Source organism: Marmota marmota, unplaced genomic scaffold (genome assembly GCF_001458135.2).
Source record: "Marmota marmota marmota unplaced genomic scaffold, marMar, whole genome shotgun sequence".
In the NCBI taxonomy this organism is placed as follows: domain Eukaryota; kingdom Metazoa; phylum Chordata; class Mammalia; order Rodentia; family Sciuridae; genus Marmota; species Marmota marmota.
In genome coordinates, this window is record NW_026000168.1 from 13017827 (window position 1) to 13040758 (window position 22932).

At 41.2% G+C, this 22932-nt stretch overlaps 1 long non-coding RNA gene across 2 annotated transcripts in view; it reads left to right on the top strand.

Annotated features, from left to right (window-relative positions):
- Window positions 1-5800: 5800 nt before the first annotated feature.
- Window positions 5801-22932, top strand: part of LOC125611714 — a 63323-nt gene continuing 46191 nt past the window's right edge. Inside the window, exons 1-3 of one of the 2 annotated variants that reach the window (XR_007341898.1) lie at window positions 5801-5945; window positions 7084-7232; window positions 20334-22448. This is a non-coding gene — a long non-coding RNA (uncharacterized LOC125611714). Of the gene's footprint in view, window positions 5946-7083; window positions 7233-20333; window positions 22449-22932 lie in introns of those variants that run through there. The other variant, XR_007341899.1, reaches the window with a different exon arrangement.

Here is a 22932-nt window from a genome sequence, read left to right on the forward strand (position 1 = left end):
GGGAGGGGAGAGGTGGGGAGGGGGGAGGTTGGAGGATGGGAAAGGCAGCGGAGCACAACAGACACTAGTATGGCAATTTGTAAATCAATGGATGTGTAACTGATGTGATTCTGCAATCTGTGTATGGGGTGAAGGTGGGAGTTCATAACCCACTTGAATCAAAGTGTGGAATATGATATGTCAAGAAATTTGTAATGTTTTGAACAACCCACAATAAAAAATTTAAAAAAAAAATGGATAAACATTTGCACATAAAATATTAAATGTATTCTTCCCTACAAGTAGGCGGCTCTATTGATTTTCTTAAGTCAAAGCCATCAGGTTAATTAAAAGTTTAATGATGCAATCAAGCTCTCTTTAGATGAACTCTCTTCTTCTTTTGAGCCTTTTGTTTTTTACATTATAAATGTAAAGTCTGCTTCAGCAAGTCTGGGAACAACTTGGTTACTGATCTTCCAAAACCCATTACTGAGATTTGGCCTTTTCGCTCCTTGGTAGAATAGGTAATGTCTACCTGGGAGTTGCTGAAGGCCCATCCGCCATTTGAAACAAAAACCAAGGCATTCTACACATGTAAAGAAAAAGAAGGTGTTAAAAAGAAATGAGGAAATAATAAATGGACCTTTGAACTTCTCTCAGCACCCTTCTTACACAGAGTGTTCATTATTCCTCATCTTGCTCCCATTTAGGACAGGGCTCATTATTTCTCATCTTGATGGGAAAGAGCAATAAGAGGAGAACAACTGTGTTCACTTTGCTCTTCATGGCTCTGGCTCCCATTCCCATCAGAGGGCCCTAGTGTGATGAATCACAGCTTCTTATGTATCTAGTTACAAAACCAATTGTTTCAGGCCCTAAAATAGAGGCTGGCCTTCTGGAAGAGGACAGTAAAATACTCTTGAGAATACCACCTGGAGAAGGTAAGGCAAGGAGGCAGAACTGGGCAAAGGGAACAGCTGGGAGTCAGCCCAGCCTCAAGGAAGACCTCAGCCAACACCATGGGGAATGCTGAGCTAGGATGGCTCTTCAGGGTAAGGACTTCAGACACATCATATTATAAGGGCTGCTGTGGGAGAGGGGATGTGACCCATAGGTGAGGCAACTCTGGTTAGATGAATCAATTTGTGACTTAACCAATCACAACAGCGGGTAGTTAGGTCCTTCAGTCTTAAAGGGGTGGGCAGTCACAGAATCTGCTGTTATTTTATGGAATGTCTCTATCCCTTGTTTTCTAATACTGGGCATAGGAGATTGAGAGTTGAATGAATATTTGTTCAACTGCATTATTCTGTACCAAGGAGAATATAGTCAGAGACAAGCTTCAGTACACCCCAGCCTAGGGCACTCTGATGCTCGGAATGGGAGCAGGAATTACAGCACAATGGTTGTGAGTGATATGTGGGTAACTGTTTCAAGATTACTGAGAGTCAGGCCAGCACTCCAAGAATTTCAGTCACTAGGAACAAACAACAGATCCTAGGTCGAGGTCACTCTCTAGCAATTAAGCCTTTTAAAGCAGAGTAACTTTGCAAGAGAGGAGACTTAGGCAGTCTGTAAGAACAATTTCTCCAAGGGCTGAACATGGCCACACAGAATATGGTACTCTCTAGCCTGACATTCTATTTTGAGGGTGGTAAGGGGGGTCTTTATGCAAAGGGCTTGCCTGGTTGTAAGGGCCCCATGCTCACTTCCTATGTGAACCCCAGATAGTGTTCAATTCTGAGCCAGCTACTGGGGAGGCTGTTGAGAGAAACAGGCCATATAATGAATCTTCCTTCAGATAAAAGAGAAGCATGGTGAGAGCTCTTGTGGTTTTTATGAGCAAATTAAAATAAAAAGCCTGAAGCGTCCATATGTAATAAAGCTAGTACTTGTCTACACATGTTCTATGTGTAATATATTCATATTTCCTCTCGCTTTCTTAATGTGATACAGAAAAAAAAAAAACTGCAGCATTGTGGTGCAGTGCTGGGTCATGATGTTCCTTTTGTGACCTGAAATGATCCCAGAGAGTATACAGCAGAGAGCAAGGAGCACAGGGCACCCATTACAGAAGACAGCATTAAAAATGGAGAAATCAAGTTCCTCTGCACTAAGACAATTAAACCTCCACTAGTGGCTTGTGAAAGAGCAGTTTGGATTTAATAGGTTCATTTTCTAGAGGAGATTTAGGTGCAAAAGTGATCTGGAGGCCCCTATAAAATCTTTAATAAGGAACTAAGGCTTTCACTGGGGAAAGATGGGGTGGTATGGGGAAAGTGGCCTATGTGGCACAAAGCAGAGATGGGACCTGGGGAGAGAATACACTGAGTCTTGCTTTGCAGACTTGGGAACCTATGACCTGGCACATGCCTGCATTTCTGCTTTCCTGGGAAGGAGGTACCCATCCAGGACTCTTAGCATCCTTTGCATCAAGGAAGGATCAAAAGACTGATTTCTGGCCAAAGTAATGTGGGTGGAAGTGACCCATATAGCTGCAAGCCTACCCTACAGAAATCTCTCTCGTACACTATCTTCCCTATCCTTTTCTCTTTTATTATTACAATGAATAATGTAATAATTTTTATTGTGTTTAAACCACTAAGATTTTATTTCTCTGGCATTAATTGATCTTGACTAAAAGATCCTTACCAAGAGAGCAATAATTCAACCAGAAGGGACACCTCATTGTTCAGCACTTCTGAGGTAAAGATGAGAACAGCCTACTTACTGGATGTGGCAATATGGAAATTATTGGTTATTTTTCAATGATAGTTTGGAGGGAAGAATGGAGGGAAGAGAAACCAAATTGGAGTGGACAGTGAGAAATATATGAGGTAAGAAAATGAAGATCAACAGTGATAGATGATTCTTTTAATAAGTTTGGCTGTGAAAGGGGGAGCAGAAAACAATATGGTAGAAGCTTGGAAGAGGAATGAGGTTAAAAGTAGATGAAGAGAGAGGTAGACACAGATGGAAATGACAGAGATGGATAGAGATAGAGAAGGAGATAGAAAGATGATAGAGATGGAGACAGAAACAGAGATGATAAAGATGGGGATGACCGAGATGGAGATAGATGGAGAAAGAAATAGAGATGATGAAGATGGTAGAAATGGAGAAAGAAATAGAGATGACAGACACAGAGATGATAATATTGATGAAGATGGAGATGATAGAGACATAGACAGAAATGGAGATGACAAGCAATAGATAGGATAATATGTGCAGAGATGGAAATAAAGGGAAAGGGGAGACTTTAAACTTGCAGATATACTGATAGAAATGAGCTCCCAACTCCATTTCAGCCTAGTTAAGGAGGTAAGATGGTTATCTTCAAGCGGGGAGGGAAAAACCAACCCTCTCCAAAAATGCTAATTTTCCAAATCCGCATTTCACTCACTCACATAGGCAGTATCCCTGGTGCTCACCCCTCTCCTTCCACAAATGAAGAGAAAGAACGAAGCACCCTCTTTTCCACCAAGAGCATCAAGTATATGCTCAACTGTTAAAATGAGAATATTTAGATGTTCAGACATCCATGGGAGAAAACTTGTTCAGAGAGAATGATAATCAGATGAGGAGTCAAAAAAAGGGGGTTCTGTCCTGACTATGCTAGTTTGGCACAGGTTATGATCTTGCATGAATCACTCAACTTGTGTTAACTTTGCATGAAGGAAGGAAGGAAGGAGGGAGGGAGTGAGGGAGGAAGGAAGGAAGGGAGGGAGGGAGGAAGGGAGGGAGGGAGGGAGGGAAGAAAGAAAAAAAGAAAGAAAGAAAGAAAGAAAGAGAAAGAAAGAAAGAAAGAGAAAGAAAGAGAGAGAGAGGAAGGGAAGGAAAGAAAGAGAGAGAGAGGAAGGGAAGGAAAGAAAGAGAGAGAAAGAGCAAGGATGCTAGGATGATGGGAAATCAGAGTAAGCAAGCCCCTGCGGTAGAGAGAGAGGGAAAGAAAGAGGGAGGGAGGGAAAGAAAGAGAGGAAGGAAGGAAGGAAGAAAAGGTAAAATATTATGTACCTTGCTGGACTCTGAATTTGAAAACATTAGAATTCACTAAGGTTTTATTGATCATTAATTCAGGAAATAATCATTAATTTACTGTGTTCCCAGCCATGGGCCAGGAAGGAGAGGTGACAGTGCTAAGAGAGAAAGAGGCCTCCTGGTGGTTATGGTGTCTACGAGAAATATAAATAATTATGCTGAGATAGAGAAGAGGCTGCTGCCTAAATAAGGTGGTTCAGAAGACGAAATAACATTTAAAACTGTGAATAAAAGGTTGAGAAGGAACCATCCATGTGAAGACTGAGGGTGGTGACAGGAACTCCCCTGGGCGTCATCAAATATCTGGCCATCTTTCAAATTGCCTTGCTTATCTTACCATTTCCATCTTCACAGGTCATTGGATAGGATCAAGATCCAACGGACCCAATTAATGGGATCATGCGACTTAAGTCTCTTAGAAACCATTCATTTCCCTCCTTCTCCTTTTCTTTCCAATAATAACTCATTTGTTGGCTTTTAAGAGTTTCCCATAATATGAATTTGGCTTTGTGTATCCCTGTGGTGAAGTTGTGTGATTCATTTCTCTGCCCCTTGCATTTCCTATAAAATGATATTCAGGTTTGGCTAGATAGATTAAACATCCATATTTTGACAAGAATTCCCCATTGGATGGGGCTAGGGTTGTGACTTAGTAGCAGAGCATTTGCCTGGCATGTGTGAGGCACTGGGTTCAATTCTCAGCACCACATAAAAATAAATGAATTAAATAAAGATACTGTGTTCTTCTACAGCTAAAAAATATTAAAAAAAAATACCCCATACGTGACTTTGTAATACTCCCATCGGGGGCACCTATTGCTTAGTTACCTCTTTTCTTGTGACACTAATAGTGACTAATAATCTCTGCCATGATCTACTTTATCTGGTTTCTAAAACGATCATGCTATAATCCAGTAACTCTCAAAAGTATGGTGGTCCCCAGACTGGCAATCTTAGGAAAGCCAATTTTCCTGGCCAACTCCAGACCCACTGAACCAGAATCTCCAAGCTGGGTGCGTCTGCTGATTTTGATGCATGCCATCCTTGAAAACCATTGCTCTAATGTTACCATTACTTTTTCACTCCTTTGCTAGGCTTCTTCCATAAAGAGAAACTTCCATTCACCAGTCCAGTTCTGTAGTTACTTTGGCACAATTCATACAGTAAGAGCCAGTTAAATGCTTGGATTTGTATTTTTTTTTAAAAACCATCTTTCAGAATAACAAGTTGGTTCCCAGGCAGGCCATTATTTTGAGGGTACCTGAAGACAGGTTTAAGAGGAGAGACACTCAATGTGCTGTGGGTCTGTGGTGTTCCAATGAGAGCAAGGATGCTAGGATGATGGGGAATCAGAGTAATAAAGCCCCTGTGGTAGAAGCACCTAAGAGTGCTAGCAGCCTGCATACCCTAGGAAATCAAGCGCTTGCCATTTCTCAGTACTTCTGATCTGTCTTCCCTACAGGCAATGTGGTACACAAAACACGCCAGGCTTTGTTAATCCAATTTCCCTGTCCCTATCCAAAAGAAAGGGAGGCCTTAGTAATGATCAATACTCTTACTCTGATGATAAACAAAGACAGATGAGCCTGTGAGGCCTGGCTGGTATTTGTAATTACTGCCTCTGTAGGCCTTCAATTACAGCTAATGAAAGGGTGACAGGGCCCCCTTGCTGACACAGAGGAGCATTTGTGCAGGCTTCCTGGCACTTCACGCTGCGGAGGGCAGGTCCCTCTTTTTTCCTTGCCCTGGTTTCAGCTCAACTAACAGCACAGTTTCCTGGCATAGGAAACCTCTAAATGGCATACACCTCCCCTGATGGAATTTTCAAGGAAGAAGTCCATTTTGCTCATCATAATGCCACCTCATCCAGCTACCAGCAGGCTTGCACATGGAGTGTCAGCATGATTCACTGCTGCAGTGTCACTCAGGTGGGTTGTGTGAAAGCAGAGAGGTTAGCTCAGGTGAGCCTGTCGAATCTCTGCTAAAAGCTTTTACTCACAAGGCAGAGGCAAGAAGGCAACACATGCAGCCACTTGTGCTTTTCAATATTTGAGAATTCTAGATCAGGATACGTGAACCTGTGCATGTGTGTGTATGTGCTGATGAGGGTAAGGGTAAGAGAGGGAGGGGGTACAGGGAGGGATAGAAAGAGATTTTTTTTCTCCATTAAAATATATTTCAGTAAGGGATAAGCAACTGTTTACTAAGGAGGAAGATTGGCAGATAACTATTGGATGCCTGAACAGCATCCATTTCTGGTTATTATTTTATCTTTGGGGACCAACCTTTGTAGGACCCTGGACAAGTCCCTTGCTGGTCTGTATGGCCATCCCTGACTTCTGTATGTGGGGGCTGATGATAATTCACAGATGTCTTATTCTATAAAGACATATCCCCAGTCAAATGGAGCTGACTTCCTCCATCACTGCTGGATCTCAGAGAATGACTGGCCAGCATGGGCACACAAAAGGGGAGACCCCCGTGGCCTGCTTTACTGGGATCACATTGCAGCTAATCTTCACCTGAAACCACATTCTTGCCAAACAATTTTCTCCACCTTCTCACCCCCTTGCTGAATGCAACAACACCTCTCCCCAACCCCATCAAATGAATGAGAATCCCCATCTCTGGCTTTGCCACAGGAGGCAGCAATAAGACACCTTCTCCAACACTCCTAGAAGATGAGAAGAACTGATCCTGCCCACCTCCACAGCCCAATCAAAACACTGCAGTCTTCTTAAGCATCTGTGATTGGTTCAGAGATGGGCATGGGACCACTGCTGAGACAATCACAGTCCTCTCTGGTAGAACTATTGCTAAGGCTCTCTTAGAACTGGTGGAGGTTGCTCTTCATGGGTGGAACTTGGGGGAGGTGGGTGAGACATTTGCTCAGGTGCAAAATCTATGGGAGTTACTCTTCAAAATCAGTAATCAAATAAATGATTGTTGAATTCATTTTTAAAACTAAAAAAATGCCCACAAAAATCTATGATCGGCAATACATCAAATGTTTACATAAATAATTAAATAAAGGTTCAGAAGTATATTGATTTCTTTTTGCCTCAGGTTGCAGTGAGCTTAGCATGACACTGCTACCACTCCACAGTATTTGCTCTGAACCCATCCAAGACAGAAGAAGACAGTGACAAGAGACGTGCAGAGCAAGATTTCTGTTGACACAGAGATCTTCTATGTGGGATAGTGGCAAGGATTAAGTAAGTAAATGCATGCAAAGCCCTTAAACACAGCACAGCTCATAGTAGACCCAATATAAATGTTGGTTATGGTTGATACTATCCTCTCTTCTACTGGAATCAGTTTCACCTTCTTTGAACAACTGTGGCATTCTCTCTCCACCTCTCATGTCCTCAAGTTCTACTCAGTAACAAGGAAGTACATGTTGATAGGTGGGCAAGCAGGTTGGTTGTTAGGTAGAGAGATAGATTTATAGGTAGATGATAGGTAACAAAAGATAGGTAGAGACAGATTGATGACAGATACATGGATAAATAAATCCATACATAAACCTTGATGTTGGATTCTTTTTTTATTTTTTTTTTGTCATAGTTGGACACAATACCTTTATTTTATTTTTTTTTATTTTTTATTTTTTTTTATTTTTTATTGTTGGCTGTTCAAAACATTACGTAGTTCTTGATATATCATATTTCACACTTTGATTCAAGTGGGTTATGAGCTCCCATTTTTACCCCATATACAGATTGCAGAATCACATCAGTTACACATCCATTGATTTACATATTGCCATACTAGTGTCTGTTGTGTTCTGCTGCCTTTCCTATCCTCTACTATCCCCCCTCCCCTCCCCTCCCCTCCCCTGTTCTCTCTCTGCCCCCTCTACTGACATTCATTTGTCCCCCTTGTATTATTTTTCCCTTTCCCCTCACTTCCTCTTGTATGTACTTTTGTATAACTCTGAGGGTCTCCTTCCATTTCCATGCAATTTCCCTTCTCTCTCCCTTTCCCTCCCACCTCTCATCCCTGTTTAATGTTAATCTTCTTCTCATGCTCTTCGACCCTACTCTGTTCTTAGTTACTCTCCTTATATCAAAGAAGACATTTGGCATTTGTTTTTTAGGGATTGGCTAGCTTCACTTAGCATAATCTGCTCTAATGCCATCCATTTCCCTGTAAATTCTATGATTTTGTCATTTTTTAATGCAGAGTAATACTCCATTGTGTATAAATGCCACATTTTTTTTATCCATTCGTCTATTGAAGGGCATCTAGGTTGGTTCCACAGTCTTGCTATTGTGAATTGTGCTGCTATGAACATCGATGTAGCAGTGTCCCTGTAGCATGCTCTTTTTAGGTCTTTAGGGAATAGACCGAGAAGGGGAATAGCTGGGTCAAATGGTGGCTCCATTCCCAGCTTTCCAAGAAATCTCCATACTGCTTTCCAAATTGGCTGCACCAATTTGCAGTCCCACCAGCAATGTACAAGTGTACCCTTTTCCCCACATCCTCGCCAGCACTTGTTGTTGTTTGACTTCATAATGGCTGCCAATCTTACTGGAGTGAGATGGTATCTTAGGGTGGTTTTGATTTGCATTTCTCTGACTGCTAGAGATGGTGAGCATTTTTTCATGTACTTGTTGATTGATTGTATGTCCTCCTCTGAGAAGTGTCTGTTCAGGTCCTTGGCCCATTTGTTGATTGGGTTGTTTGTTCTCTTATTGTCTAATTTTTTGAGTTCTTTGTATACTCTGGATATTAGGGCTCTATCTGAAGTGTGAGGAGTAAAGATTTGTTCCCAGGGTGTAGGCTCCCTATTTACCTCTCTTATTGTTTCTTTTGCTGAGAAAAAACTTTTTAGTTTGAGTAAGTCCCATTTGTTGATTCTAGTTATTAACTTTTGTGCTATGGGTGTCCTATTGAGGAATTTGGAGCCCGACCCCACAGTATGTAGATCGTAGCCAACTTTTTCTTCTATCAGACGGCGTGTCTCTGATTTGATATCAAGCTCCTTGATCCATTTTGAATTAACTTTTGTGCATGGCGAGAGAAAGGGATTCAGTTTCATTTTGTTGCATATGGATTTCCAGTTTTCCCAGCACCATTTGTTGAAGATGCTATCCTTCCTCCATTGCATGCTTTTAGCCCCTTTATCAAATATAAGATAGTTGTAGTTTTGTGGATTGGTTTCTGTGTCCTCTATTCTGTACCATTGGTCCACCCGCCTGTTTTGGTACCAGTACCATGCTGTTTTTGTTACTATTGCTCTGTAGTATAGTTTGAAGTCTGGTATCGCTATACCGCCTGATTCACACTTCCTGCTTAGCATTGTTTTTGCTATTCTGGGTCTTTTATTTTTCCATATGAATTTCATGATTGCTTTCTCTATTTCTACAAGAAATGCCGTTGGGATTTTGATTGGCATTGCATTAAACCTATAGAGAACTTTTGGTAATATCGCCATTTTGATGATGTTAGTTCTGCCTATCCATGAACAGGGTATATTTTTCCATCTTCTAAGATCTTCTTCTATTTCTCTCTTTAGGGTTCTGTAGTTTTCATTGTATAAGTCTTTCACCTCTTTTGTTAGGTTGATTCCCAAGTATTTTATTTTTTTTGAAGATATTGTGAATGGAGTGGTTGTCCTCATTTCCATTTCAGAGGATTTGTCGCTGATATACAGGAATGCCTTTGATTTATGCGTGTTGATTTTATATCCTGCCACTTTGCTGAATTCATTTATTAGCTCTAATAGTTTCTTTGTAGAGCCTTTTGGGTCTGCTAGGTATAGAATCATATCATCTGCAAATAGTGATAATTTAAGTTCTTCTTTTCCTATTTTGATGCCTTTAATTTCTTTCGTCTGTCTAATTGCTCTGGCCAGTGTTTCGAGAACTATGTTGAACAGAAGTGGAGAGAGAGGGCATCCCTGTCTTGTTCCAGATTTTAGAGGGAATGCCTTCAGTTTTTCTCCATTCAGAATGATGCTAGCCTGAGGCTTAGCATAGATTGCTTTTACAATATTGAGGTATGTTCCTGTTATCCCTAGTTTTTCTAGAGTTTTGAACATAAAGGGATGCTGTACTTTGTCGAATGCTTTTTCCGCATCTATCGAGATGATCATATGGTTCTTATTTTTAAGTCTATTGATGTGGTGAATAACATTTATTGATTTCCGTATATTGAACCAGCCTTGCATCCCAGGGATGAATCCTACTTGATCATGGTGCACAATTTTTTTGATATGTTTTTGTATCCGATTCGCCAGAATTTTATTGAGGATTTTTGCATCTAGGTTCATTAGAGATATTGGTCTGTAGTTTTCTTTCTTTGAAGTGTCTTTGTCTGGTTTAGGTATCAGGGTGATGTTGGCCTCATAGAATGAATTTGGAAGTTCTCCCTCCTTTTCTATTTCCTGAAGTAGCTTGAAAAGTATTGGTATTAGTTCTTCTTTAAAGGTTTTGTAAAATTCTGCTGTATACCCATCCGGTCCTGGGCTTTTCTTAGTTGGTAGTCTTTTGATGGTTTCTTCTATTTCCTCAATTGATATTGGTCTGTTTAGGTTGTCTATATCCTCCTGACTCAATCTGGGCAGATCATATGACTTAAGAAATTTATCTATGCCTTCACTATCTTCTAATTTATTGGAGTATAAGGATTCAAAATAGTTTTTGATTATCTTCTGTATTTCTGAAGTGTCTGTTGTGATATTGCCTTTTTCATCCCGTATGCTAGTAATTTGAGTTCTCTCTCTTCTTCTCTTCGCTAGCATGGCTAAGGGTCTGTCGATTTTGTTTATTTTTTCAAAGAACCAACTTTTAGTTTTGTCAATTTTTTCAATTGTTTCTTTTGTTTCGATTTCATTAATTTCAGCTCTGATTTTAATTATTTCTTGCCTTCTACTTCTTTTGCTGTTGTTTTGCTCTTCTTTTTCTAGGATTTTGAGATGAAGTATGAGATCATTTATTTGTTGGTTTTTTCTTTTTTTAAGGAATGAACTCCAAGCAATGAATTTTCCTCTTAGAACTGCTTTCAATGTGTCCCATAGATTCCGATATGTTGTGTCTGTGTTTTCATTTATCTCTAAGAATTTTTTAATTTCCTCCTTGATGTCTTCTATAACCCATTGATCATTCAGTAACCTATTGTTCATTCTCCAAGTGATGTATGCTTTTTCCTTCCTTCTTTTATCGTTGATTTTCAGTTTCATTCCATTATGATCAGATAAGATGCATGGTATTATCTCTACTCCTTTATATTGTCTAAGAGTTGCCCTGTGACATAATATATGATCTATTTTTGAGAAGGATCCATGTGCTGCTGAGAAAAAAGTGTAACTGCTTGATGTTGGGTGGTATACTCTATATATGTCAATTAGGTCTAGGTTATTAATAGTGTTATTGAGTTCTATAGTTTCCTTATTCAACTTTTGTTTGGAAGATCTGTCCAGTGGCGAGAGAGGTGTGTTGAAGTCTCCCATGATTATGGTATGGTGGTCTATTAGACTCTTGAACTTGAGAAGAGTTTGTTTGACGAACATAGCTGCACCATTGTTTGGGGCATAAATATTTATGATTGTTATGTCTTGTTGGTGTATGGTTCCCTTAAGCAGTATGTAGTGTCCCTCTTTATCCCTTTTGATTAACTTTGGCTTGAAATCTATTTTATTTGATATGAGTATGGACACTCCTGCTTGTTTCCGAAGTCCATATGAGTGATATGATTTTTCCCAACCTTTCACCTTCAGCCTATGTATGTCTTTTCCTATCAAATGCGTCTCCTGTAGGCAGCATATTGTTGGGTCTTGTTTTGTGATCCATTCTACTAGCCTGTGTCTCTTAATTGGTGAGTTTAAGCCATTAACATTTAGGGTTATTATTGAGATATGGGTTGTTCTTCCAGCCATATTTGTTTATTTCTGTTACTAAACATGGTTTGTTTTCCTCTTTGATTATTTCCCCCCCCTTTACTGTCCTACCTCCCACTGTTGGTTTTCATTGTTATTTTCCATTTCCTCTTCCTGTAATGTTTTGCCGAGGATGTTTTGAAGAGATGGTTTTCTAGCTGCAAATTCTTTTAACTTTTGTTTATCGTGGAAGGTTTTAATTTCATCTTCCATCCTGAAGCTTAATTTCGCTGGATACACAATTCTTGGTTGGAACCCATTTTCTTTCAGTGTTTGAAATATGTTATTCCAGGATCTTCTAGCTTTCAGAGTCTGTGTTGAAAGATCAGCTGTTATCCTGATTGGCTTACCCCTAAATGTAATCTGCTTCCTTTCTCTTGTAGCTTTTAAAATTCTCTCCTTATTCTGTATGTTGGGCATCTTCATTATAATGTGTCTAGGTGTGGATCTCTTATGATTTTGCACATTCGGCGTCCTGTAGGCTTCTAGGATTTGGGATTCTGTCTCATTCTTCAAGTCTGGGAAGTTTTCTCGTATTATTTCATTGAATAGATTGCTCATTCCTTTGGTTTGGAGCTCTGTACCTTCCTGTATCCCAATGACTCTTAAGTTTGGTCTCTTAATGTTATCCCATATTTCTTGGATGTTCTGCTCATGGTTTCTTAACAGTCTTGCTGAGCTGTCTATGTTCTTTTCCAGTTGAAATACTTTGTCTTCATTGTCTGATGTTCTATCTTCTAAGTGTTCTACTCTGCTGGTAGTATTCTCCATTGAGTTTTTAAGTTGGTTTATTGCTTCCTGCATTTCTAGGATTTCTGTTTGTTTGTTTTTTATAACCTCTATCTCCCTGTATAGTTGATCCTTTGCTTCCTGGATTTGTTTGCGTAATTCATTGTCGAAGTGATCTTTCATTGTCTGATTTTGCTGTTTAATGTCTTCCTTGATACTCCAGATCATCTGAAGCATGTATATCCTGAATTCTTTATCTGACATTCCATCTGCTGCAGCTGTTACCTCTTCTAAAGTTGCGTTGACCTGCATTGCTTGTGGTCCTTTCTTTCCTTGTCTTTTCATACTGCTTGCGTATCTTTCCTGCAGGTGCGGGCGGCGGCTCTGCTCTCTCCTTATTCCAATTGGGGTGTCGTGGCTACCACGCCGGCAGGTCACTGGGCCTGTTCTGGGAGCTGGCGGCGGCTCTGTTCTGCCCCTACTCCAATTGGGGTGACGAGTGTACCACGCCGGCAGGCCACCGGGCCTGATCCGCCGGTCGGTTGCAGGTTTGCCTACCCTGCAGGCGCGGGCGGCGGCTCTACTCTGCCCCTACTCCAAATGGGGTGACGTGTCTGTCGTACCGGCAGGCCACTGGGCCTGTCCCGCTGGTCGGTCGCAGATCTGCCCACCTTTCGGGCACGGGTGGAGGCTCTGCTCTGCCCCTACTCCAATTGGGGTGTCGTGACTACCCCGCCTGCAGGACGCTGGGCCTGTTCCTGGCACGGGCGGCGACTCTGCTCTGCCACTACTCCAATTAGGGTGGTGTTTGTACCACGCCGGCAGGCTCCTGGGCCTGATCCGCCGGTCTGTTGTAGGTCTGCCTACCTTGGAGGCGCGGGCAGCGGATCTGCCCTGCCCCTCCTACCACGCCTGCGGACCCCTGGGTCTGATCTGCAGTTTGATCACTGGTCTGCTCACCCTGCGGGCACGGGTGGCGGTTCCGCTCCGCCCCCACTCCAATTGGGGTCACGTGACCACCACACCGGCAGGGCCTGATCCGGGCGTGGGAGAAGGATCTGCTCTGCCCCTACTCCAGTTGGGGTGACATGTGTACCACACTGGCAGGCCACTGGGCCTGACCCGCCCGGCTGTCACAGGTCTGTTTACCTTGCAAGCGCGAACGGCGGCTCTGCCCTGCCCCTCCTACCACGCCCATGTACCACTGGGTCGCGGGTCTGCCCACCTTGCGGGTGCGAGTGGCGGCTCCGCTCCGCCCCCTCTCCAATTGGGGTCACGCGGTCACCACGCTGGCGAGCCGCTGGGCCTGCTCCGGGCGCTGGCGGCGGCCCGGCTTCTCCCCTCTGGCTCAACGACAAATTGAGGAGACTCGGGTGACTGTGCCTCACCCCCCCTACCAGGAGACCAACTGCTTATGTCACCGCTGGTATTGATGAAGTTCTCTCCTCCGCCGCTTTCTGCTGACATCAGATCTCTGCCATGTTGGTATCCTATGCGAATGGCAGCATTTCGTTCCCCTTGCCGGGCAACCAAAGCAACGGGTGAGTCCTGACCGGCCCTCAGCAGGACCCGGACCGAGAAGCAGTTTCCGCGGGCTCCTAGCCCCGGCCCAGGGAAGTTCCGGGAGCCGGAACTCGGCCGCTCCGTGCTCGGTGTAAGCTCCTATAAGTGTAAGCTCCAAGAAGCAGTCCCCGCGGACTCAGTTCCGGGAGCCGGAATTCGGCTGCTTAGTGCTTGTTGTATGCTCTGATAGGAGCAGGGTCCAAGAAGCAGCCTCCGCAGGCTCCACAGGACGGTTCCGGGAGCCGGAACTTGGCCGCCCCGCGCTCGGTGTTCGCTCTGATAAGCTCAGGTTCTAAGAAGCACCCAGGCACTGAACCCTAGCAATCTGTCTGCAAGCCGCAGGCGAATTGCAGCCTGAAATTACCTGATCTATGGCTGAATGAGCTGTGGTCAGTCGAAAACAGGGGAGGTGACGTCAGTTTACCAACATGGTGGCTGCTGGCCTCCTCTGTGGTCTGACCGGTGTGGAGAACCGAGATGGACCGCTTCCTTCCCCCGTCTCGAACCCAGAATTCAGCCCTGAGTACGGTGCTTGCGCGGCTGGCAGAAACTGCAGCGCTGTAACCCTGCGTCTCTATCCCAGCGCGCACTGCAGACTCTAGCCGCGGGGCGATTTGCTGAATAAGCAGTGTTACCCTCCGTGCTACAAACCTCTCGCGTTTGAGTCCCCGTAGCCGATCCTCGTGCGATGGAAATCCTTCCTCCAGGTTCCGGAGCACCCCACTATTGCTGGAAATTCCTAACAAGATATCCTTTAGCCGTCCTGACTTGTCATACTCCCACACAGTGAAGCAGCACACGGGGGCAATGCACTCCCCTCGCCGCCATCTTCCTTCCCTAACTTAAGGTTTTGAAGAATACAAACCAAAAGATCCTAGAGTGAGGCTGAGAAGAGGTAGTTAGGAGTTAAAAAGATAATATTTTTTCTTAATACTTATTTTTTAGTTGTAATTGGACACAATACCTGTATTTATTTATTCTTACGTGGTACTGAGGATCTAACCGGGGGGCCCGCACTTGCTAGGTGAGCACTCTACTGCTGAGCCACAATCCCAGCCCTAAAGATACTATTTTAATCAGATTTTCTGCTGCTATGACCAAAAGACCTGATGAGAACAACTAGAGGAGGAAAAGTTCATTTGGGCACTCACTGTTTTAGAGGTCTCAGTCCATAGACAACCAGCTACATTCCTCAGAACTCAAGGTAAGTCGGAACATCATGGTAGCAGAGTGTGTGGAGGAAAGCAGCTCAAGACACAACACCATGAAGCAAAGAAAGGCATGCCACTTACCAAATACAAAATATATACCCCAAAGGCACATCCCCAATGACAGACATCCTTCAGTCACACCATAGCTGCCTTCAATTACTACTCAGTTGATCCCTATTAGGGGATTAATTCACTGATTGGTTTAAGGCTTTCATAACCCAATCATTTCACCTCTATATCTTTTTGCATTGTCTCACACATGAGATTTTGAGAGACACCTCACACCTAAACCATTACAGATACTTTCACAGGGTACAGAGACTGAATTTGCAGCTGAAAATAACTCTTCACTCATCAAATATTTGTTATATACTCTATGATCAATGTTGGGGATACCAAATTGAAAAGAAAGGTTTCAAGTCCTGCTGTCAAGGAACTCAATTTCATAGGTAAATCATTTCCTTACAGCCTGTTTTTGATAAGTAATATGTTTACTAAGGAGAAAACATGATGAGAGAAAGTTTAATTTTGTAGATAACCTTTGGTATTAGTCAGCTTCTGCTGAGGAACAAACATCCCACTACCTCAATGATTTCCAATGGTTAATATTTATTTCTTACTCATGTTACATGAGGACTGCAATTGGCTGTGACTCTTTCAGGCTCAGTTCCACATGCCTCCCCATACTAGATCCCAGGCTGAAGGAATGGTCTGGAACATTCTGATCTTTTGATGGACAGCCAAACCAAGAGGAGCAAGGGCAAACTACTTATAGAGTATTGTTTGTATATATTATTCTGGCCAAAGAAAGTCATATAGCAAGCTTAATCCCAATTATGTAGGAGAGTATACTAATGCTTCAGAGAAGTAAATGAAAAATGGGGCAGAGACAAGCAGATGTAAATAAAACAACATACCACATCTGCAATGAGAATTGGTAGTAAGCTGGCAATATTAAGGAAGTAGAAGAAAATAAAAGGCCTTAGTGGCAGTGTTAAGTTTCTAGAGACTTTTCCTTAGAGAATCTGTAGTGTGTGACATGTAAACTATCAGGAACATAAGTAGCTTCTGGTAAAGAACTTGAGAAACAGGTAAAAAAAAAACAGGGGTTTTGGAGAACTTTGCTTTTTTACCCATTTCATATTCTGGTTACAAAAGAGATGCCCTTAAAATAAGTTTCTTTGTATTTATATTTTTTTGAAAGAAGAAATCAAATGTTACTATTTGAGTACAACAATCTTACCTTAGTGCCTAATTATGAATTAAGGAAGATCACAAATTACAACTAACCATCCAAGAAATATATCTAAGCAATAACTACTTAAGTCTGATACTCAGTTGTCAAGTATCAAGATCCTTAAACAGGTCTAGATGTTTATTTTTTAACATTGGGCGTTATTAGGTGAACAATAATGATAACTTAAAGGTTATATTTTCAATTGAGATCTCTTTCAGCTTTTTGAACAAAAGAAATCAATTGATCATATTATGGGTTTGTGGAGGACAACACTTGCGTCATATTTTCCTATTTCTTTGTACTGAAGAGAAAGTCGACAGCTCTTTGCTCATTTAGAGATTTCATGCCTGAGACAACTAATTTCTCCATAATACATGTTCTTAAAATACTATTTTTTTCTTTTATACTTGAAGCTTTTCGTTATATCGTTCAATATTTTCTGTAACTGGCCAGGATATAACTTATGGTTTTTTGTCAGAAAATAAAAGAACAAAATTAGCATTTCTGAACCTACTGAGGGGAGCAATGCAAATTAAATGTTCAGCTTCAACATAAGAAATACAGATTGAACCACTTACAAATTTTTTAACCAGAAACCTGGTAGAAATTTGTTAGTAGTTGCCTGAGCAACAAAGAATTTGGGCATGCTTAGGGAGTCTTCAGACTCAGGCTCCCTCTGTTTTTGTTTTAAAGCCATACTGTCACTCCTGGGATACTTCTTTGGGAACCCAAGGCAAGATCCATTACAGAGGAGGTAACCAAAGAAGGAAACACTAGTTTTTGGAAATACAATCCTGAAAATATTAAAGTCCAGATGGAAACATTAAAGAGCCCCTATGACATGATTTCAGCCTAATCTTTAATCCTAAGCAGCCTGAAGCAAAAGATATTAACACATCAAATTAACCAGAGCAAAAGAGATTCATCTCAAGATCACATATAAAGCCTATCGTTGATCTCATCAGAGCATAGAAGCATCATCTCTGCTGTTCCCACTAGAGTTCTCCCACATCCCAGATGACATCCCAGAATCATACTGAAACAAATGTTTCAGTATTATTATTATTATTATTACCTTAGCTGTCTTGATATATGAAGGATATACATATACACAGTCTTAAGGGAGACATGTGTGTGTGTGTGTGTGTTGTGTGTACACATGTATAAGTGTGTGTGTGTGTATCATCTATAAATAGCTATTTATGTAGACACCATCTATATGTAGATAGCTAGCTACAGTCTTTATTTATGTATTTCTTTCTTTATTTACTTATATACTTTCTGATGCTGGGGATTAAACACAGGGCCTCCCTACCCACAGTAAACATGTGCTCTGCCACTGAGCCACACACACTTCCTGCCCTATATAAATAGTCTTGAGATCTAATTTGCCGACAAACATCTGGCTCTAGCACTACCTTTTTCATTTGTTGCTAGCATTCATTTGATTAAGTGATTGGGAATATTTATAGAAGTTAATTTAAAATCCTATACTATTATATCCAACTTTCAATTATCTCGGAGTCAGTTTCCATTGATGGTATGTCCTTTTTGTTTTCTTCTTCTTTTTTTTATGGTGGTACAATCCACATCATAAAACATTTACCATTCTAGCTACTTCAGAATGAAACATTCAGCCAGGGGCAGTGGTGCACAGCTGTCATCCCAGCAGCTTGGGAGGCTGAGGTGGAGATCACAAGTTCAAAGCCAGTGTCAGCAAAAGCAAAGTGCTAAGCAAATCAGTGCGACCCTGTCTCTAAATAAAATACAAAATAGGGCTGGGGATGTGGCTTAGTGGTTAAGTGCCCCTGAATTCAATCCCCCCCAAAATGTAACATTAAGTGGCATTAAGAACTTTCATGATATGGTTCATTCCATCACTGAAATTTAATTCTGGAATTTTATCACCCTAAACAGAAATTCTGTACCCATTTGGCAATCACTCCCCACCCCACAGTTTCTGGTAACCACTCATCTGCTTTCAGTGACGGTGGAAATGGCCATTCTGGATATCTCACATAAATAGCATCCTACAATATGTGGCCTTTCATGTCTGGCTTCTTTCACTTAGCAGAACATGTTTAAGATTTAACCACGTGTCAGTACTTTTTATTCCCTCTTACGAATAATGTTCCATTGTAAGGGCTATTTACACAGAATATATTTACACGGAATATATTATAGAATATATTTGTCCAAACCATTAAACTTTTTTTTCTACTTTGTCCTGGATCTAAAGTGATTCTCTTTTAGACAGTGGAGATGAAACATTGTTTTAAATCTATTCTCTCAATTCTTGCTTTTTAACTTAGAGAAGTTAAGTAATGTACATTCAAAACAACTGCTGATTAGGAAGGTCTTACTTCTGTCAATTTGCTGCTTGTTTTTTGTGTGCTATGTATTTTTTTACCCCTCAATTACTCCATTATTCTCTTTATTCTATTTGATTTTCATTGAGTACCACTTTGATTCCCTCCTCATTGCCTTTTCTGTATTTTTAAAGTTATTTTCTTTGAGGTTACTTTCAAGGCTGTAATTAACACCTTAAAATTAAACAACTATTTTTGAATTAATGCTAATTTGTTCAATAGCATATGAAAATTCTACTCCTATACATCTCTGTCCCTTTTCCTTAATACCATTATCATCACAGACTAAATATTTACATATTATGAACACATTAACATAGATTTATAATTACTATTTTATGCATTCTTTTTAAAATAACATAGAGGGGAAAAGAGGTCTTGCAAACCAAAAAGAAATGATTACTGGATTTTATATTTAGCTATGCGACTCAAACTGTATCTGCTAAAGTGCTGTCATGCCTCCAGGGGAAGAGGTATTCAGGAAAGAAACTCTCAGTCAGCAAAGACATGAACTTGACCTAAGAGATCTTTGCCACAAAGGCCACACAAAGACACTTCTGTGTGAATCTATGCTTTGCATACAAACTCATCCTAAACTTCTGAGGCCACTGAAATATAAAAATTTGCCAAGAGCAGACAGAGAGTCAATCCACAAAGCAGACCACCTTGACCTATATGGGCATCCTTGTTATAAGTACCCTTTTTTTTCCCCAGACTGTTGAGGACCCATTTGAAATCCATTCATAACCAGATGGAACCTGCTATAATACACTCTTGGCTTTCTTGGCTGTAACAGTGGAGCAAAGCAGATTGATATAACTATATCTCTAACAAATACCTCACCAGTACCAGTTTGACATTTAGTTCTTTGCCTGTGGGATATTTTTTCTAAATATCATTTCTGTGTGTAACATTTTATAATAGTATACCATGGATACATATTTTCCTGAGTCGCTGAATGCAGCTCTCTAACATATTCCTAGCCAATGAGAAACTGGTGTGCCAGATTTCTCTATGAACTCTTAGCCAATGAGCACTATGCGTGCTATCTTGAGATAAGCAATGCTGTTATATCCTCTACCGTGACCTCACTTATCTAACAAAAGTGTATGATGAACAGTTCGGATCCATAATGGCTGGCAAAAGGTATACATTCACAGCACCATATTTACTAGTATTTTAATATTTATCACATTGCATATGAAAAGGTAAAGCAAAGGACTTTTGAGAAAATGGTAGAGAAACAAAGCTAAAGATCTGTTGAAGAATAGCAGAAAGCAACTGAACATTATGAAGGATAACGTGAATCTAACTCCAACCCACAGAATGGATCAACTACTTCACCTATAGATGGTGGATGAACCCAGAGCTCAAGGAACATCAGAATCTGAGGAATGGGAAAGAAATGGAAGTTACTGCAGAGACAGAGTATTCAGAAGCATCTCCACAGAGCTGTACTACCATCTGTTAGCACAAGTCAAGGTTAAGTGTTACTGTGCCCACAGCTAAGACAAAGTATTCTCACTAAACAGCATAATTTTGTTATCGAGTGTCATATGAGAATTGTATTTTGAAGCCTGTATTATAATAATGCTGTAACAAACGTCTCTATGGCCTTGGTGGATGAATAGAGCAGGAGCATATTTCTTGATTTTCAAAGCTTCATGTGGATGCTCCTGGACAAGTGACTCCCTGGCATGGCTTCCTTCCAAGCAAGCATGATGAGGGGATCCAGTTCCTTGCATTTCCATGCTGTTCTTTTCTAAGCGTCAAAGTCCATTACATCCAGCCATGCAAACGGGGAAAGCAAGAGCACATGCAAGGTTGCATGGGATGCCTGGAAAATGCATGGCAGGGCCTGAAAATGAAGAACATCACGCTGCCTGCATCCCGCCATCAAGAAACAGTGGTATGAATCCACCTAGCGCCTGAGAAACACCACATCCTATCTGTGCACCAGGAGAGTGAAGCAGTGTGGTGAATTCACAGTGTTCTCTCTACCACAAAATGACAATTCATCCTTCCTTCCTGCTTACTGGCAAGCATTGACTAAGTGCCCCTCCAGGTGTCAGACACTGTGCCTGGTGCACTGGCCACAGAATTAAGTAGGACACATTTCCATAACAGGTGATTTGCAGCTTTCAATCTTGACTTTTAAATGGTAGTGCCCTTGTTCCAGGAAAACCACACATACACACAGACACTCACACACACACACACGAAAAAATGCCTAGTTTAAGAGGAAAATTGAAAATTCAGTTTTGAACATGCTCAGTTTAACATCTCATAGGGATGACTATATGGAACCCAAAATGAGCAAGAAAAGTAGAATTGGAGATCAAAATTTAGGAGATGTCAAAAAATAGGTTAGCAAAGTAGGAGGGTGGATGAGGTCATCCTGGGAGAATGTGTGGAGGGAGAGGTTAACTCAGAACACACCTCAGAGAAAGGAAAGGCATCCCAGGGGACTTTAAAGTGATGCCCAGAGAGAAGATGATGTGTCCTTGCAATTTACTGATGAAGTGAGACAGCAATTTCAGCAACATGGAGGTCTAAAGGTAGGTGGTGCCATGCGTGGTGGTGCACACCTGTATTCCCAGTAACTTGGGAGGCTGAGTCTGGAGGATGGCAAGTTTGAGGCCAGCCTCTTCAACTTAGCATTGCCCTAAACAACTTTTAAGACCCTGACTCAGAATAAAATATAAAAAGGGCTGGGGATGTAGCTCAGTGGCAAAGAACTCCTGGGCTCAACTCCCAGTATCAATCAATCAAGGTAGGCAGGCTTAGGTGGATGCTTAAATAGGAGGTGACAAATCCTCAAGGACTTTGGTACAAAAATAAGGGGCAGGATTGGCTGGGAGAGGGGATCTAAGGATAGGGGAGATTCTGCTGTGGCTTTGTTTTTAAGATGGAAGAAAAATTCCTGTTTGTAAGTAGAACAGAAAGATTTTATTGAATGGGAGAATTTGAAGATACAGAGGAGACTAGAGAAATCCTTTCAATTCCCTTTAAAAAGTAATGAAAATAACAGATACCCATCTGAGCAATAAAGTCTGATAATAGAAAATGAAGCCCTTGTCCCTTTCTCCAGGATGTTTAATCCCAAAAGTTATCACAGTCCACTCTAGTGTTTGTCCTTAATGTTTATTATCTTTTACCGCATTAGGTAGCTCTCCTATTTACCAGGTTTTATTGTCCATTATCCTACATGAAAATTTAAGCTCCACAAAGGCAGAAATTATTTATGTTCACTGTCTGGCTCATAGCTCATGCTCAATAAGTATTTGCTAAATAAATAAATGTTGTATATCTTTCTGGGTTTTTTTTTCTGTACATAAAAACAGGGTCTTATAACCTACATTGTTCTGTGACTTTTCCTTTTAGCTAAAGACTGCATACATACATACCTACCTTATTCATTTTAACAGTTATATGACATGACTATGCCAAGGTTTCCTTAAATGATCTTTTATTGATGAACTTTGCGGGTACTTCTCATTCTTACTATGACACGCATGCCAATACTTGTATTATATTTTTATACTTTCTTGTGGGAGAATTTTCTAATGGATAGACTCACTCCTGAAGGTGGAATTACTGAGTCCCAAACTACATATTTGAAAATGTTAACAGTGCATCTGAAAATGGACTTTGAAATTGTTACAGGGCAGAGGACTGCCATAAAACTGAGGTGGCAGACCCCAATTCTTGTAATCACACCAGAAAGATTTCAGACATGCTGCTCAGAGTAACAGGCTTGAGTTCAATGGAAGGGATAAGAAAGGGGATACTCTCAATGGAAGAGTGGGTCCTTTCAGAAAGGAAAGGACAGTGTGCCAAAAGTCACCCATCTCCCAGTCTCCCTTTAAAAACATAATTACAGCTTTCTCTGTAGGTATCTTAATGTCATGGTTGCTAGTGTGA